General features: G+C 47.0%; 1 protein-coding gene across 12 annotated transcripts in view; it reads right to left on the bottom strand.

Moving 5' to 3' along the window:
- Positions 1–18,077, bottom strand: part of LOC121593758 (potassium voltage-gated channel protein Shab) — a 102,884-nt gene extending 84,807 nt beyond the window's left edge. For 7 of the 12 annotated variants that reach the window (XM_041916408.1, XM_041916407.1, XM_041916409.1 and 4 more), the window contains exons 1-2: positions 17,996–18,077; positions 6,644–7,170 (exon numbers count right to left, since the gene is read on the bottom strand). The gene's annotated coding sequence lies outside the window, so the exon portion shown is untranslated. The other 5 variants (XM_041916411.1, XM_041916410.1, XM_041916414.1 and 2 more) reach the window with 5 other exon arrangements.
- Positions 18,078–18,108: the final 31 nt, after the last annotated feature.

Raw genomic sequence — 18,108 nt, 5'->3', positions numbered from 1 at the left:
GGAACTAGAGCTATTTTGAGCACCTAGAGGGAGAGAAAAAAAGACACTTTGATTTACGGTTAGCGACCTTCAGGCCTAAAGTGAAGGTCTCTGCCCTAACGAAGACGCAAGCAGCATGTTGCGATGGGGGAAGGAGAAGGAACAGAAGCCGAGAGTATTGATTTTTCCATGCAAAACCAGTTTTGCAGTACTTTCGTAATTTCTAAACGCTACGAAAAACTGTCCAACGGCAACATTATTTTAATGTTTAGCAATTCAACCATGTCCCCCTGGGTGTGAAAGTAGACTTGTTGGAAATGTTCCTCTAAATAAAGCCTATCTTTCCCCAAATCTCAGTGCCCAACCTATCAGTGTGCCTTCCGATTGGCCTTCACTGTTTTACGGCACCACCCACCTGATAGTGTTCTGAATGAGTTCCGGGCTATTTTTAGCGCAGCGTACCGCCTTTGAACCCTCCAGCACCGATGCGTTTCATCATCTGCGTCTAGCATACGGCAGGGCAACGGGTGTGGGAAAGCAAGATGGCGAGAGCACATAAAGTCCAATGGAGATAATGCAGGGCGAAACCTTCCTTTCCGATTGGTGTTGCGCTATTAATAAGAACGCTTAATACACTAGACCGACCGGTACCGGGGGGACGGGGGGGCCTTGAGTGCCACTGTGCAGGGGGCTGAGGGGAGGAGGAGAGAAGGGAGAGAAAGGCAGTGATATTCATCGATTGCAATCTCGGAAAATTTATTACCGCACCCTGTTTCTATCGATCCGCCGTCACAGCTGTGGTGTGGTTCGAAATGCCAAACGGAGCTGTTTGGCGGTCGAAAGGCAGCTACAAAGCTGACAAAAACCACACACACACACACACACCGACAGGAGACACACAAAGCTCACGTAGCTCTTGCTTACAGCCCCGGTAGCTGAAGTGAGGGGGTAAAGGTTCGAGTCCCTTGGAAGGTAATCCTTCCCGTGGTGAAGCTTCAAAAGCTGCGGTCGTGCAGGAAGAGGGCCGACGATTCGCGGGAAATGTGCACAGAGCTTTTGTCTACTCCCTTATTTGCCACCCACAAACACACACGCACACGTACAGCCGACGGTACAAATTTCATAAATCATCGCCCAAAGTCCACTCTGCCGTAACTTTAATTGTGCGGACGATAAAGTCGGCTTACGGGGTAGCGCGCGCGCGCGCTCATAAAACATTTCCCGACAGTCGGCTGTGGGTGGTGGCGGCATTAAGGCATTGGGCTAATTGTGCTGCAATCCCGGATTATTTGAGGTCGTCATTTTTTTGCCGCTGACTTACTTGGTGGACTTACTCGTGGGCAAGATGAAGCGAAGGCGAACTGGGTCTCTACAAACTCGTTACAAATAGCTATAAAGCGGTGAGTTGGAATGGCGGCAGAGACATGGCCAACACATCCGTGGGGTAAGTACTCAATCTCAACCTAACCACAAACTTGCAATCTTACGCCTACGATCTGCACTATCCCACTCCAACATCTGCGTCCGCATGCCGTAAAAGTTTCTGCAAATCTTTGCTTCCGCAATGATGATGATTAACATTTACTAAAAATTCAGCACTTCCCGCTTCCAACAAAAAAACAACACTGAGAAAGAAAAACTCATTTCCACACACCAGACGCAGGGTAGACGCTTAATGAAAATGCGCACCAAAAAAAAACAAAAAAAAGAAAAGAAGACGAAAACGTGAACTGTGGCCCAAAACTACTTTGCCCCATCCATGGAGCATTGTTTGAGAACTTTTATTCTTCCTTCTTCCTTCCCGGCGCACAACCACTCCAAATGCTTGCAAAAACTTTTCCACGAACAAGTAGTACCCGGAACGGGACCGGGTACGGAAACAAGAGCACCCAGAAATTTACGAACCATGCAATGGAGCCGAGCCGAGATGTATGATTTCTTTTTTGCGCTTTCGTGGGACGCTCTTGGCAACGGAGATCCATCAAAGACTCGCCAGGAAGAGCTTTTTGAGGGGGCAGACACACACACACACTCACACAGACAGAATTGGACGGGTTGTTTGCATCGTCAGGGAGCAGGGCCACCACACTCAAACCATCTCCACGCTGGCCGAGGGGATTAGGTTTCCGCTCTGCGGGCCCGCTTGCCTTGTAGTTCTCGGTTCAGCTGCAAGCAGCATGAAAGTGAAAATTACGCCGACTTTGTGGAGGGGTGAAGGTGGCGGCGTGTACCGAGTGTGGGTGACTGCGGGTAGTGGAAGAGAAGATAATTATCTATCTTCTGGTTTTATTTTCGTGCGCATCCTTGTACGTCCGGCTCATCGTGCGAGACCGGTTCGTACCGACCGGAGCACTACACCCGAGGCATACACCACCAGCCACTTTTGTGCAGCAAAAACAAAACGACAAAAAAGGACAATTGAAACACACAGCAAGAGAGAAACAGAGAACAAGAGAGAAAGAGAGAGAAAGAGAGAGAGAGATGTATAAAATGAATAGAGAAAATCAGCATCGACGGACGGGACGACGCGCAGGCAAGTTTATTCTTCCGGCAAGCTCCCGGCAGCTTTTGACCCCGCGATCCGCACACTGTATCCACACTATGGGCTTCATTTTCGCCACCAAACCGGTCTCTAAGCCTTTTGAAATGGGGGCCACTCGTGCCGCACAGCCGCAGCCGCACCGCAAGTCATAGATAATAGACACCACACCACACCCGTCCCCGATTTTGGGCCGGAGGTTTTTGGGGGTGCAAGAATTAAATACACCAGTACACATTCAGCAATTTCATTTCCCGGCTGGATTAAGGCGGCTTTCTCTCGTTTGGCACTAACCAGTTTTTTGCTTCCTTTACTTCCCCCCTCTCGCTCGACTATTTAGGATGTGAGAAAAGCGCTTCGCGAGCTTCTTTTTTTTATAGTGCAGATCATGTAGCGACACACCGAAGCGGAACCGGGATAACCGGGAGGCACGGAAATTGTGCTGTACCGGAACGGATGTAACACTATCTGCAGTCGTTTTTTTTCTTGTTTTCCTCTGTGTGTGTGCACACTAATCTCGACGTTGGCCAACGCTGCGACCACACACCACGGTATACAAAAATAAATAAATAGCTACAAACGTACCGCAAGAGCCAGACGACGGGCGAATAAAAACGCACTTTACGATAAACATGCCTGAATGATATTTTACCCTGCTTTAATGATCACTTTAAATAGGGCTAGCATAAAGCAGCACAAACCAGTATCACTCTCTAGTTCTGCTTTAGATTAAACGCACAAAAAAGCCCATTGCTAGCCACTGTCTCCATCTCCATCATGCATTTGTGCTGCAAAAGGGCTGGAAAATTATGAAATATCGTCATGAAATTTACCGTCGCCCGGTCTGCCAAACGCTATCAGAGCCCCGACTACTTTCTGGCATTGACGTAAGGAAGGCTCAGTGCCTCAAAGGCTGCCAAGAAAGTAAGCCTCGCCGCCACCGATCGTTTTATCTCAGTTGTAGGCCCTGCTCCTTTCCTGCCTTGGTGGAATTTATTTCCAACCCAGCAACGAGCCATTTCCGAAACACAATATCTGCATTTGTGTGTGTGTGTGTGCTGTAATATCCGATCCGAGAGGCTTTGCTTTGCTCTTCCTCTTTCCCTGTATCCTCACGAAGCAGGGCTCTTGTAATAAAACCCCCGTCATTACGAAAACTGCGTTCACTTGCCAGTACCAACGACAACAACAGCAGCAGCAGTAGCAGCAAAAAAAAAGGAGTAGCACAGGAAACTCTATTGAGTGATATTCTTTCCGTTTTCGATGCGGCGCGTCCCAAGGATTACGTTTAAGCGTTGCATCAGTAGTTGACAGAATCGGCCAACCCTCCCCTCGATGGAACCGGCTGCTGTGACTGCAAAAGCACGGCACGGCAAACTTCCCGAACTTCGGGCAAATGCGGATGTCGTACATCATTCCCGGTTGGGTTCGTCCCATTTTACACCCAAAGGCAAGGGAGGGAGGGGGGGGGCGAAGACGCAACCGAAACGCATCTTCACCAGGGGAAAGATAAAGGGGTTGCTGCTAGTAGTTTTTGCATTACATGCCAATGTGCCCGCTGCTAAATCTCCACGGGGAGGGAAAACCGGCGCTCATGCTTACGTTCAAAGGTCGTCCATTGCATTCCGGTGTACATCCCGGTGCAAAACGCGGGGATTCGGGGGAACGACGCAAACTTTCTTCCTGCCAAGCGCTGTTTCGGTAAAATCCCACAGCTGGCAGTAATGCTGCTGCCGCTGCTGCTGGCAAGACTGGTTTCTTCCGGCTCTGAACGTGGCCAATAAAACATCCCAGCCGATGGGGAGAGACCCGGGCCCTGCATGTCTCGAAGACGACTAAAGATCATTCCCTGCATGCCACAGGGCGGTAGCGAGGGAAGGCAAGCGGCATTGTCACTCCACTACCCAAAGGGATCGTTTTGTGGTCGCCCAGTGCCTGGCCGTGTTGGGTATGGCAATGGTTATGTTACCGGTCGGTCCCCTTCCCCATGCTGTTTCGTGCGATAGGACCAACTTTATGACCTAGTAACTGAAACTACTGGCAACGGAACTACATTGAACTCATGTGTGGAATAGCTGTGTGCGTTTGTGTTTGTGAGGCGGAAAAAACGCGTTCAGTCTATTTAAGAAATAAAATTCTGGGTGTAGTTGTTGAAGCCAAAAAATGAATCAAGTGAATCGCTTGAATGAACTTTTTATACGCGGTTGTATCTCAGTTTCCAAAAACAGCCTTGATGGTTTAATGGATAGACGCACAGTCTTCTCATCCACATGACCCTTGTACAGACAGGTTCGATTCTCATCTGAAACACCATCCAACTATTTGGATTACTAGCTAACTTGTTTGGGCCAGTCTGGTGGTACAGTCGTCAACTCGTACGACTTTACAACATGCCCGTCAAATGGGTTCAAGTCCCAAATAGACCGTGCTCCCATACGTAGGACTGACTATCCCCTGCTATGGTAACAATAAGTCACTGAAAGCCAAGCTCACTTCACTATAGTGGGAACGGGCATGCCTTGACCGACAACGGTTGTTGTGCCAAAGAAGAAGCTAACTTGTCCTCATGTGAGCTGTACAATACGGAATCATTATAGAGTTCAGGCAAAAAGGCTAGTAAAATACTAATCTCTTGCGTTTAGTATCCAAATATTAGAAAACAAGAGGAAGAATATCAATAGAAAAGAAACAAAATGGATGCCTAAGAATTAGGCTTGATCAATTCGGTTCATTTTGATAATCGCGAACGAACTAGTTCCTTCATTTAGATGAACTGAACGTGAATTGTAAGGCATCGAAAGCCAAGCCCCATTCATAGTAAAGGCAGACCTTAACCAACAACGGTTGTTGTGCCAAAGAAGAAGAAGAAGAAGCACGTGAATCACGATGCTTTCGTTCAGTTGATCCAACATCAAAATTCTTTGGTAGAGCAGGTCATTCTTTATTACGATGGGTAAGACGTGCTTTTTATGAGCAACTTAGTGCATTATGAATTATAAACAACCGATGAACGTAGGTCGTTCGTTCTTTAGAATAAACTAAAATAAATCGTACGGTTCTGTTTCTTGGGGCACACCTCTAATAAAAAAGTTAATGAAAAAAGGAAAATTGATACATCCTCTCTTGCTGTATTTATAATGTCAGAAGATACACAGTGTATCATTACTTTCATTTGTTAGTGATTACTACTTGTGTTGATATACAAAGGTCTAACCTACTCTACTTTATGCATAAGAAGAATAAATACTCGATTATTATTCCTATATTATATTATATTCAGATTATTCCTCTAGATTGCAGTTAAACTAAGATTAAAACTAACTTCCACTACTGAAAAGCTTCAATCGATCGAGTACAATGTCGCATATGCTACTCATTATATTAGCCAATGTGGCTTCAATGCCGTGGAGCAGTTTTACGCTCTAATCTAATAGACCTTTTACAAAAAGAATAAGAAGGAAGAGAAGAATGAGAAGAGTATGTAGCTTTTAATTTTACGTTCATTACTTCAATGCTTACGATTTCATTAGATATTTATATGACATTTTCCAACTGCATTTGGCCACAATGTTACCAATCACCCTGTCCGTGTTTCTCAATCCCGCTGCCAGACTGCTGTGTCGAAGGTTGCTTTTAAATGCTACATTGTTCCTCAAAACCTTGCCACCGATTCGCACATGTCCACACTTTAGCTTCAGTATGATTACGAAATGCGCGACAGTGTCAACACTGTCGCTCGTGCCCTCGATATTTAATCAATCTCGTTTAAACCGACTTACGAATGCATTGGCGAGCAACAGGATTTGGTCAGTAATCTCGTTGCGAAATTTAAAAACTAAACCCATTCCACCAAGAGATAGCGGCAAATGATGGGATGGGGAAGAGTCAACTGTTATCGAGCGGCATATTACGATTGCGTGAGCAAGGGCAAACGTTCGCAACTGGACCGTCCGTAATCATTTGACACCGCTGTCGATTAATGCTTAAATAATGCAATAAGCATATCCACATTTAACGATCGATTTGCTCTCATCAATTTTTGCAAGCTCGTAAGCTCGTTTTCTCTGTCTAGTGACAAAGCGCAAACATACATACATTTATTTAAACCTTTCATAATGTACTTACATTTTATATCGCCAACTTTCTTTTTGTTTTTCCTCGCAAAAATCGATCTTCTCAATCGCTGCAGTCTGAAGACGCACCTTCCTTGAGACGCTGACCGGTTATTCTTCCCTACTAGCAGCACTTCATTGGTGGCGTCCTTTTTCGTTTTGGTTTTTGCCACACACTTATCACTCCTTACACTCCCTGATAAACCCTGACATTATCACTCACACAGCCACGCACACACTGGCCACCGCTTCACTGGCCACCCGCATGGAAGAGGTGCTCGAAGGTGCTGCCTCTCGGCCGCCTCCTTGTTGTATCACATCACACGAGAGGCACACGCACACACAAACAGACACAAACCCGCACTATAAACCGCGCACACTTGTAGGCACACTTACGCACGCACACACACACACACCCAGACACACAAAGGTATTATGCTAATGCACCACCATTTAATCAATCTCCTATCAAACGCTGCCGCAACACTGCAAACACTGGCCGCCGCTCACTGCGGGTACGACACGAAAAGTAATCCCACCCTTTAGGAAAAACGGAGAGAAAAAAAAACACACACGTTACACGAGAGAGTATGAGTGTGGCAAAATGGAAGCAAACAGAACAAAACACAGCAGCGAAAACAATTGAGTGAAAAGGGAAATGGGATGTCGCCGCGGTGCTCGATCACTTTATCTAATGGATAATTTAACGCCGCCACACTCATAAACCACCACCGCCCGGGGACACTTGGCACCAGGCACCAGGCGTCAAGACCAAGCCGCAATTCACTCGCTCTGCACGGTTGCGTCGGTGATAAAAGTGGGGTTGAGAGGGCGAGCGGACGACTAACAACATCAACCAGTACCAGTCACGCTTGACAAGCTTTTTTTTAAACAAAAAACAACATCTTAATAAGGCAAGACGAAGCTGTCCGTCCCAAGCATAGTTTGCCACACCTTCGTTTCAAGTTCCATAATCGTATAGGGAATGTTCACACTCTTTCGGGCCGTCCAATCATGCTAAAATAAGTTTGAAAGCGCCGCACCCTTGCCAGCACACGATGTGTTTTTTCACGATGTTTTTTTGGATACGCCGAAGCTTCCGAGCATATTCTGTGCCGCCGGCCGGCTCAATTCGAACGCAGTGGATGATATTTTAATAGTTTTAGATTTGATGGACAGAGAATCCAGATTCGGCAAGATAAGAGTGTCACCCGTTGCCCGTTGTGTTGCGTCTTCATTTATTCTCAAGCACATGTTTTTCGCATTTTTCTGAGTACTTTTCCGTTCACGTTTCACTCAACTATGCCACGTACGTTCGGTGGTATTGTTCGGCATAAGCAGGAAGGGTAGAAAGGTCCTTTTTCCCAATGCTAATGATTTAGCAATTACCGGACCAAGGTTCTGTAGAGAAAGAAAGAAACAGCAAGAATACAAGAAGGAGATGTTAGCGCAGCCGGTTGAATGTTGTCGATAGTTATGCATGCAAAATTGAGTTATTCCGCGATATGATCGATCCGATAGTGTGCATTGATGAAAGCATCTCGTGTGATAATCGCTATCCCACTACCTTCCCGTGGTCCTTCCCGGGGCCAGATGGTGTTGACGTAAACGGAGTACATTTTGTCAATTGAACGCAATAGGATGGGGTTGTTGTGAAAAATGAATATTAATCAGTAGCCGTATTGGGAAACATCATTTACGGGGACTGCATGAGTTAGGGGAGGATGAGAGTACGTCATTACGCAGTCAGCGCGACAGAAACAGTATGATGAGGCGTAATGAGTTACTGCGGAATGCAAATTTTCTTGTATTATGAGATACGAGCACGTACACGAAGCGTTTAAGTGATCTCTCCAGCGTCCTTTGAGAGCTTCACTTTAATAGGGAAATTGTTATATAAAAAAAAGGGAAAAACTATTGTGTAATGTATCATCCCACTCAAGTGTATCCGCGCTGCTGGTTTAGAGCAAGCAACAATTATCCGTATCGAGAAACACAAATGTCACCCCTCAAAACCCTAAAAGTCCCCGGCTAGTTCGTCCATCTATGGGCAAGCTTTTCCGCTGCGTATCGATTCCGGTAGCTCGTTTGTGGTTTGGGTTCGCTACAACACCATAAACTCCCAATCTATCTCCCTGCTCTGCCATCCTGCGAAGAAATAGCAACAACAACAACAACAAAAAACTCCCAACCCTGGGGAAGTGGCATGCTAATTGTTCGAGCGTGAAATTACACAATTTTCCCTTTCCACTACGGTACGATTGCACACAACACTCCGTCGCTCACACACAGTCGAACGAACAGTTGTAATGGCACTGGGCATGACGGGGCTCTGCCAGGACCTGTGGTTCATGGCAGGCCATGGACACAGAGTGTGCATGTGTGTGTGTAGTGCCGTGCCGTCATGCCATTCGCTCGCGCTGACCAGTGCTGCCGTACGCCAAAAACTTCCACCACCGTGGCCGTAATTAGTGCCGGTCGTTCGGTATCGGTTTACATTTGCAAAGCAGATTATTCCTCGCGTCCATCGGAGAAGTAGGAGCGGTGTGTTGTTTCGGGTGAACTCAAGCTGGTCCCCCGGTGCTTTTATCAGAACGCCTGCACAGAAAGCTCCAGAGCCGACTGGTGACGTAAGTTTATGTGGTGCCTACGCATCGTTTGACACCTGCTGCCCGCATAACCGACAAGACCTGGCTGGCGAGGTCTATCTTTGTATCTTGTGCCGGGGGTTTCACTGCTTTCGTTGTTGTTGTTGTTGTTGAATTTCTTTATCTTTAGCCGCACATCCGGTGCGTCTTGGCGATAGCGAGCTAGCTCCGTATGGCTAGAGCCGTAAACTATCGAGCGAAAACGGAAGATACAATCTTTTAGGCACAGGCACTGTACGTGCAGATTTAGGACCTAAAGGAGTGAAACGAGCAGCACGAGAACCTCTCACGAGGTGCTCTCCCATTCCAACAAAAAAAAACGCCCCAATTCCACAACACTCAAAGATGGAGAAACTTTTTCCAATAACAGCTACAGAGCGACGATCCTGGTCACGGCACCATTTGTGCAACACACCTTCATCGGCTACCGTTGCCGCGGAGCATGGTATGGAGTTATTGGAATTTCTCCTGGCTGGTTCCCAGTTACGGAGCGATTTTTATAACCGCAAAACGGGGGAATTTGTTTGTCTCAGTCCCAAAGCCCTGCTCCAGAACACAAAAACACAACAGAACGTACCGAAGTTAACGTTGCTTGCTCCAGTGACATGGAGCTGGAATGCGTGTTACTGGAAAGGACATAACATGCAAAACATTTGCAAGGGAATGGGATGGGAGAGGACTAAAGTGAAGAATAGTGAGAAGTAGTGAAAACATTGTTGGTATATTAAATAGTAGACATGCCAGTATCCTAACAATGCGCAATGACATAAAGTAGGTATGTAACATTGCTCTCCAAACAATTCTCAAGCACAAACAGCTAATGCCAACACTGTCTGTGGACTCGATGGACTTGAAAGTTCAATTAGGGATTGCTGCTACCAAAAAGAAACAAAACTGGACGACAGCAGTGGTTGGAAATTTGATCCCCCAAAATGGCTGTCGTTTTCACCTTTTTCAACTCTCTCCCTCTCGCAAACCCTACAACCCGTGAGCATAATTACCTTTCGCTGACATTTTATGTCACTAAATACTCAGGCCCCAGTCCCACACATTCCCTGATTGCATTGTCGGTCACGGAGACACTACCCACAACCTACAATGTAGTGTAGAAATCTTTATTCAATTTAAGCGTGAGCTTATGACCTCTTGCACACTCCCACCACCCCGAGTGGGTAATCCCCGAGTGCTCGCATTCGTAACACCTCATCAATGCTACAGGCCCACCAGTAACAGTAATACCCCGCGGGGTGACTTTTGGTTTGGTGTTTCCCCTTTCCCTGAAGTTTCGCAACATGATCGTATCCCGTGTGGTGTATGTATGTTGAGCTGCCGCAACACACTACAAACCCCTGTAATCGATTTTCCGGTCACTGAACTTTACCATTCCCGGTGGAGCGTCGTGGAGCAACCCCTTCGCAACTGGAAGGCTGTTACAGTGGAGAACACGAACACACGTGCAGAGAAGGGGGAGCTTGTGTAGGGTTTGTAACTGGTTTAATCACCGAAATGGAATCTAGATACCGGCCGTTACCGAGTGTGTTTGTATGTAATCCATGGACATTTTTCCTCTCTTTATTACCATTTGCTACCATCCGAGCAGCAGGCCCCAACAGTCAGATCCGAACCGTTCCAGCGCGGCCTTCGATACGAAACCGAAAGATCGCATTCAAAATGGCTTCGATAGTGGAAAACTTACCCCCTCTTTTGCTAAAGCTACCCCGAAAGAAAGAAAGAACACACACACACACACCATTTGCGGGGCGAATGGTTCATTGCCGATGAGTTTCCTTCAGAGGAGGTATTATAACGTTCCCTCTACCAATTCCACAACACACACACACACACTCGCGACCCGTGTGAGCGTGTGTGCGATTGATTGGTGGAAAATGAGAAAATTCGATATTTACGACACACGCCCCCCGGTCGCCTTTTGCGGAGTTCTGGTTGCGTGGGAAAGGGGTGCATTTTCAGCCCTCACGATGGTAGACGACACCGTGTGGTAAAGCTTTCTTAGCTGGTGCTTTTTTTTCCTTTTCTTCGCTCCTTTCTTTGTGCTTCTTCTTTTCGGGTGAGGGTTTTCTTAACTCCAAGCGCTTCTTGAATTTGACTCTCGCCACTTTAACCAGACATGCTACGCTATCGACGGGTGGGTTGGGGCGCTTTTTTTTCATCAACATGATCTTTCACCTGCCATAGGGATACATTACAACACTCTACACCTTTAGCTTTTTGCTGCTTTTTTGGGGGGGGGGGGGGTCTTTTACAATCATTCCAAGGAGTTAATTTCGGTGCGTTTATTGGAAAAGGACGTGTGCGCTTGTTGAAAATGGCAGGTTGTTCTGTGTTTGTCGAGTTGAACGTCGAGCCACCTTGATACCATTGGATCCGCACCATTGATCGGTTTTTTTTTTTTATTTTTTCACCCCCTTTTACTATCGATTGCTTACGAAAGGTTCGATATTCAACCGGCGAGCCGGGGTGGATTTAACGAGCCTACGCACACGCACGTTCGTTGTCGATCTCTGACGTAAATGAGCGTCACCGTGCGGTGGGTAATGAATAATTTTCACACTTCGTTCGTGTTCGTGGAGGTTCGAAGATGGATCTGTAGTTCCTTCAAAGTAGAAACTACACAGCTTTTTCACAATCGAAGAGGATGAGATCTCGCCTTGAAATCGGTAAACGAAAATGTCGCTGTCTTCGCTTCATTCGCGCCAATTTAACAGGCAACTTTTAATTGATCCTAGGCGAAATAAGTGAAAGCGTCTCGTTCCCAAACGAATCGAACGCTTCTTACCTTTTCTCTCACAAACATCCCTCCGTTCTTTGCACTGTCTCACTTTAACTTTTCTTCAATTCCCGGCAGAATTCCTTGTTTTATAGCTGCTGCTGCTGCCGCAAGACAATGTTCTTACTACGGGCGTTATCATAAACGAGTTTCGATCGCGTACTAAACGCCACGAAACCCCAAAGGAAAAGCCAACACGGGGGAAAACCCACTCCCGAACGAGAGCAAATAAAACAGCGAACAGCGTTACGCTGCCCGCACGTTACACGCACAAACTCTCGCCGGACGAGGAGTCCTTTTTTGGTTGTTGGAGCATGGGGAGCTGTGTGCGGGCTTGTTACTTTTCTTGCCAACTGTTTCCCACTGTGCACACACAATGAAGAGAGGATGGAAAACAAGGAAAATGATCATTATGTTGTATCCGTGCTCGTCTTTTTTTCTCTCTCTCTCTTTTCCTGATGGCAGTGTGGCTGAATCGAGCAGTAAAATTACTTTGCGCATGAAAAAGCGCGTATCGTGCAACACCGTGCAAAGCGGTGCTGTTATTGTTGCACGTTTCATTTGCCTGCCTGGTTTTTGGAGTGAGGTTTGGATTGAACTTTTTTTTTGTTGTTGAAAAATATCGATATTATCTTGTTAACCAATAACCAAGTGATCAAGAGTGTTTAATCTTGCTTAGCTCTTTTCTCTTTATAAAACAGCAACATCATCGCTAATGCTTCCGTTTGTAGGTTATCTCATGATACCGACGACAAGAGCAAACAAAAAAAACGCACACTCACAGGAAAAAAGAGGAGCGATAAAGCAAAAATTTATTTCAAGACATTGTAAAACGTCATAAAACCAATATAATTCATAAATATTATTTTACGATGGTGTCCCTGGCGGACACGGGGAGCCAGTGTCGACCGCTGGGCACAAATAAAATTAAGTTTATTGCCATCAGCAGTAAACTTTCGATCGAATGAATTGCGGCCATTGGGGGGTTTGGGTGTATTTGGGGATGAACGTAATAAGAAAAAAAAATAATTCTTCCGGAAAATCACAAAAAAAGCTTCGCTATCGTATACTATTGCACAGAAATTTTAAACTCAATAAACCACAACAAAGCAATATTCCCAAAAAAAGGGCAAAAATAAATTTGTGCGTGCGTACGTTCGTAAATAGTAGATCCTCAAAAAAAATCATTTTTTTTGCACACGGTCGCTGCTCCCGATTGGTGTGCAGTCGCAACCCGACCGATTTAGCAAGACAGTTGCCAACTTTTACCATCGAGAAACATATCTTGCTCAAGCAAGAGTTGAGAGGTGTGATGCGACGAGAGAGAGAAGGATTGCACTGTAAAAAGCTACCACGTCCGGCTAAAGCATCGGCGCGCGGCCCCAAATGCGAGACACATCATAGCCTGCCAAACAATTGCACTTTGCACGAGCGCCACTTTGGCAAAGGTTTAACAACGGGGCAGCCCCAAATCTGACGATATGTAAATTATTGTATTCCCCCTTCTTCTTATGCAAAAAGCCAACCACCCCGCACCGCCCGAGATATGCAAAGTAGGTCGCCACACAGGCAGGTTTCGCGGCAGCAATCAGGCAGCAATTCGAAACTGGGAGAAAAACAATAAAACAGCACCGCCGCCACCGCGTGCACTGCATGCAATACTGCACGTGTGTGTATGTGTGTGAGTGATTTTGGGGGTTCTAAAGAGATGTGTCTCCCTCTCTCATCCCCCTTGTCTGCCCTTTGCCGAAAGGAAACCGCTGTCTCCTTTGGAAAACAAAACCCTTCGACGCAAGGAACGCGCCGCGCCGCTGCGAGCGTTTTTGGATACGGTTTGCACCGAGGGGATGTGCTTTTAATTTTTATTTTGGCACAATCGACCGGTTGGCACAAAGAATGCAGCTCTTTCTTTTTTTTGTTGTGGGGACAAACTGGAGATCTCCCTTCGTGTGCACACAGTTGACCGAAGAATGAAAAATATAGCCCAGGTCCAGGTCGATATTTGTACAGGCGCTTTCCCCAGCCCCGCTCTTGTCCGCACGCTTTCTTGCCCTGTTTGCTTAGCTGTTTTTGCTTGAGCACCACCGGCGGCAGCATCCCCCCCCCCCCCTCTGCTTCCTCCCACCTTTAGAAGAGCACACCGTGCTCGAGCAGAGCAGCTCGGTAGTACACGTCATGCTGACATGCTTTACACTGACGACGACAATGCAGTGAGGCGGCGACGGCCGCCTTAAAAGTTGTGTGTGTGTATGTTTTTTTTTTTATTTTCGTCTTATACTGTGGCTCTCTCTTTGCTTTGCACGACGTCAAAACCCCCGGGGAAGCGGCCCAGACACCGCGGCCCAAGGCCGGGGTGTCGCAAAGAGGCAGAGCTGCTGGGGAGCTTCTGCTTCCAGGAAGCACACGGTACAAGGAATTTAGGGTTCGGCGCATGCTGCTGGTCAAATAAGCCAAGGTACTGCACCCTTCTGTGAGCCGTGGAGTACATATCCCCGACGGGGGTTTCGTGTTTTTTTTTCATTCTTTAATGCTCGGACTCAACTATACACTACTTTCGTGTTTGTGAGTACACTCCCCGTCGCGTTTGACGTCACACGCTGATGGCACAAGGCACCGGGACAAGTGGGACTGCCCGAACAGTTCAGGTTCAGCCACATTCAGCCACAGAGTGTCTGCGCTAATGGACGCCGACCACCAGGTGGGGAGGACCGGTGAAGTAGGCGGAAGGGGAATTCGATTTGCATAGGCCCCCTCCCCGCGTTTGGAGACCTGGTCAGGCCAGGATCACGGGGAAAGGTTATTGACAAAAGGGCGATGATTGGAAAAGGGCTTCAGCTCGCTACGGGGCGGGCAGCGAAGTGGGTGACAAATTTGGGTGGGCAATTTACCCACTCACACAATGCAATAGAAAAGCGAGTGCGGATCACCAAGTGCCACAGTTGCCGTAATCCTGCCTAAATCGTTTTTTTAAGTGCCATGTGTCAAAATTCTTAAATATTCCTTATTCCGCTTATTCCAAAACATCGTTTTGTTAATTCAGTTTTAATCGTTCACTCGTTTGGCACACAATAAATGTATCAATCTGTATCATTGACAAGCACTGGACTAAACTGGTCTCGAATAAGCACCCAGTAATGGGAGCAGACACATAGAACCACAGGTAAAGGCACGGTGGTTTATACAACACCACACGCCGCGGGTTCAAAACTTATACGTAGCAGGAACTGAAATTTGAAATATTGTTACTACGGGTAAAAAAGTTGGTTTCAAATTCTAGTTTGAATACTTCTTGATGTTTGGAAAAATTAGCCTCAAAACAAGTACCAGCTTTGTCTATTTCTTCAATCTAGCTCACCCAAATGCCTCCCACTAAGCGGTCAGGATCCACTTTCGGAAGCAAATGGTTGCTGTCCGGATCGCTTCTACACCCTCTAATGCGTCTCTAATCTAATTTCATCCGACGTGAGCATGATCGTTGCTCTTATCGCCTCCGGTGGTACCTTTCCTCATTCAAGCCAACAGCACCACTCCGCTAACACAACACGTTATTCTTTACCCAGGAAATGCTTGATGCCAAAACAGCGTGTGTGTTATCCTGTTCGGCACATGAAACACCGGGAACACCACTTATGATGGTGGTGGCAGTGGGGGAAGACAAGCGAAGCTAGCTCTAGCCGCGGATATTAATCACGAGCAAAGAGATTGATGAGTGCAGATAAATTTTCCCACCGTTCCAGCATACCCAAATCTTCCCATCCAGCGTTATCGTTTGATGGCGCACATGGTTTGGGGTCTTAGTGCAAACGATAGGGGCGAGCGGGAGCAATTTAATCCCCTTTTTTCTCGACCAATACTGCAATGAAGTGGTACCACAGACGGTGGTGGTGAAGATAAGGTCGCGGGATCACATTGTTTCCGCCGACTGAGAGCTCATGATGGGTGGTACCACACTCTTCCTCGTGATGCAAGTCACTGAGGAAAAGTGTGAGGACAGTCAATTAATTCATTCACAATCTAACCCGACAACTTCAGTCCCTGGGAAAGCGTTCCGATGGACTACAAGTTGAAGTTCATACTAGCTAAAGTATTCCCCCCCCCCCCCCCCCAAAGTAAAGTCCGTGCCACGCAAAGAAAGCATGGTATTACGAAGGTGTGTGAGCCTGGAAAACCCCTCTTTTTTGTTTTTTGGTACAATAATTGTACACCAACACACAGGCGCAACCAGCACCACCGGGAAAGGCTCATTAATATTTCCTATTTTTCCCAGCTCACACACACGCACACACACACACACAGGCACAGTTTTTAACTTTTTCTTTCTCTCTCCTTCTCCTTCTCTCCCTCTCCCTCTATCTCTATCTCTCTCTCTCAGTGATTCCTTATCTCATTCGCTCTGCCTGCTTCGCTCTCTTTGGCTCTCAGGATTCTGAACACGTTTTTTTTTTCCTTACACCACACACTCTGCGATTCTCTTCTACACCCAGAGGAAAATCTCGCGGGCGCTTTTCTTTCCAGCCGTTCCGCTATGGGGAGGAAAATTTTCAAAACTTGATCAAAGAAAGGTTTAAGTAAATTATGATAAAAATTAACAGAAAAAGGTTGAGACCAGTATTCGACCAGTTGGAGAATGTTTGCAGCATATGATCTAGCAGGCTGGTGTACAAAAGGTTTGAGGTTGCTTGGGGCAATGGGGGATCAACGTTTTGAAGAATCCTGCTCGACAGCAACACTTTGTATACATACACCTGCATCTCTCACGCTGTGAAAATGATACTTCAACATAAAAAAGCGCTATGAATCGCCCGATTAAACTTTGTTCCCAAGTTCCGCTGCATTAAACCCATCACACATACCAAACCGAACGCACATTACCACCTTGCAGATCCTTTACCCACCTTTACAAATTCGTACCTTTTATCTTATATATCAGCAGGACCAGGGTCGCATTTTTCGTCTTCTACCGATGCCACCCGCACACACTTATCTTCATCCTATGGGATCACTCCGTTCAGCAGCGACCAAAGGGCGGAGGTCCCGAAAGCAAAACTGTGACACAAAGGGACCTACGACTGGCACACACACACATACACTTGCCGATCTTTACACGTTTATGCGCACTTTTCATACCGTTGTACCGGAGCAACACACACACGCGCACGCACACATTAGATGCAACAGCGTGAACCTGGATCCGCGGTGGCCGCTTGCCACTGGCCCCCGTAACCGACGGAAACAAATTTTAATGGTGGCGACGGTTTTGTTTCACTGGTACACCATGGCCGCTACGAGCAGCCGAGCAGCCGAGAGTTAGAGCGCACACACACACACTCACACACACGCAGAGAGTGAAGGATTGAAACAGGTAGCGACTGTGATGCGAACACAATGGCTCCCCGACTACGATTAAATGGCATTGGCTGGTGTGTGGTGTGCGGTGTGCTGCGTTTTTAAAACAGGTTCCTCCTAACGCCTGCTACGATCCACACAATCCACCTAATCCTCCAAAGCAAGCGTGCGTGTTTTTGTGTGCGTGCGTGTGTATCACACATTTTGCGATACGTTTCGCACACACCCTTTCCCTTATCGGACACAGTCGGACAGTCGATACTAATGCACCATATTACATTTTCGCTTTGTGTCAGCACTGAATTCCCGTATCGGGGCACACCCCGCACCGCTGGCACCACCGCTGGCCGTAGTGTTGTACGTGTTGTTGAGCGTGTGCGGTTGAGGGTGCGGCAGGTTTCCCCCCCGTAAAAAGCTAAGGGTACCCCCAAAGCGGAGGACACAGTCAGAGATGCAGACGTGAACAATTAGAAACACAAAACAAAAGAAAAAGAAGTGTAGGGTGCCACCCGCAAGTGCCCACTCAGTAGTAGTCAGCCGGGCCACACCGACACACACACACACACACTGCCGTCGTACTCACACACGCACTTGCTGTGTACCTTCCCGTCACGAACGACAACGAATTCTCGACTGAACAGGCCGCTGCTGGTAGCAAACGGTCCTACCGTACACACCGCATTTTCCACGCTCTTT

The sequence above is a fragment of the Anopheles merus genome, chromosome 2L, assembly GCF_017562075.2.
Source record: "Anopheles merus strain MAF chromosome 2L, AmerM5.1, whole genome shotgun sequence".
Taxonomy (NCBI): Eukaryota; Metazoa; Arthropoda; class Insecta; order Diptera; family Culicidae; genus Anopheles; species Anopheles merus.
The sequence above is the reverse complement of the archived record's forward strand: the minus strand, read 5'-3'. Positions and strand labels throughout refer to the sequence as shown.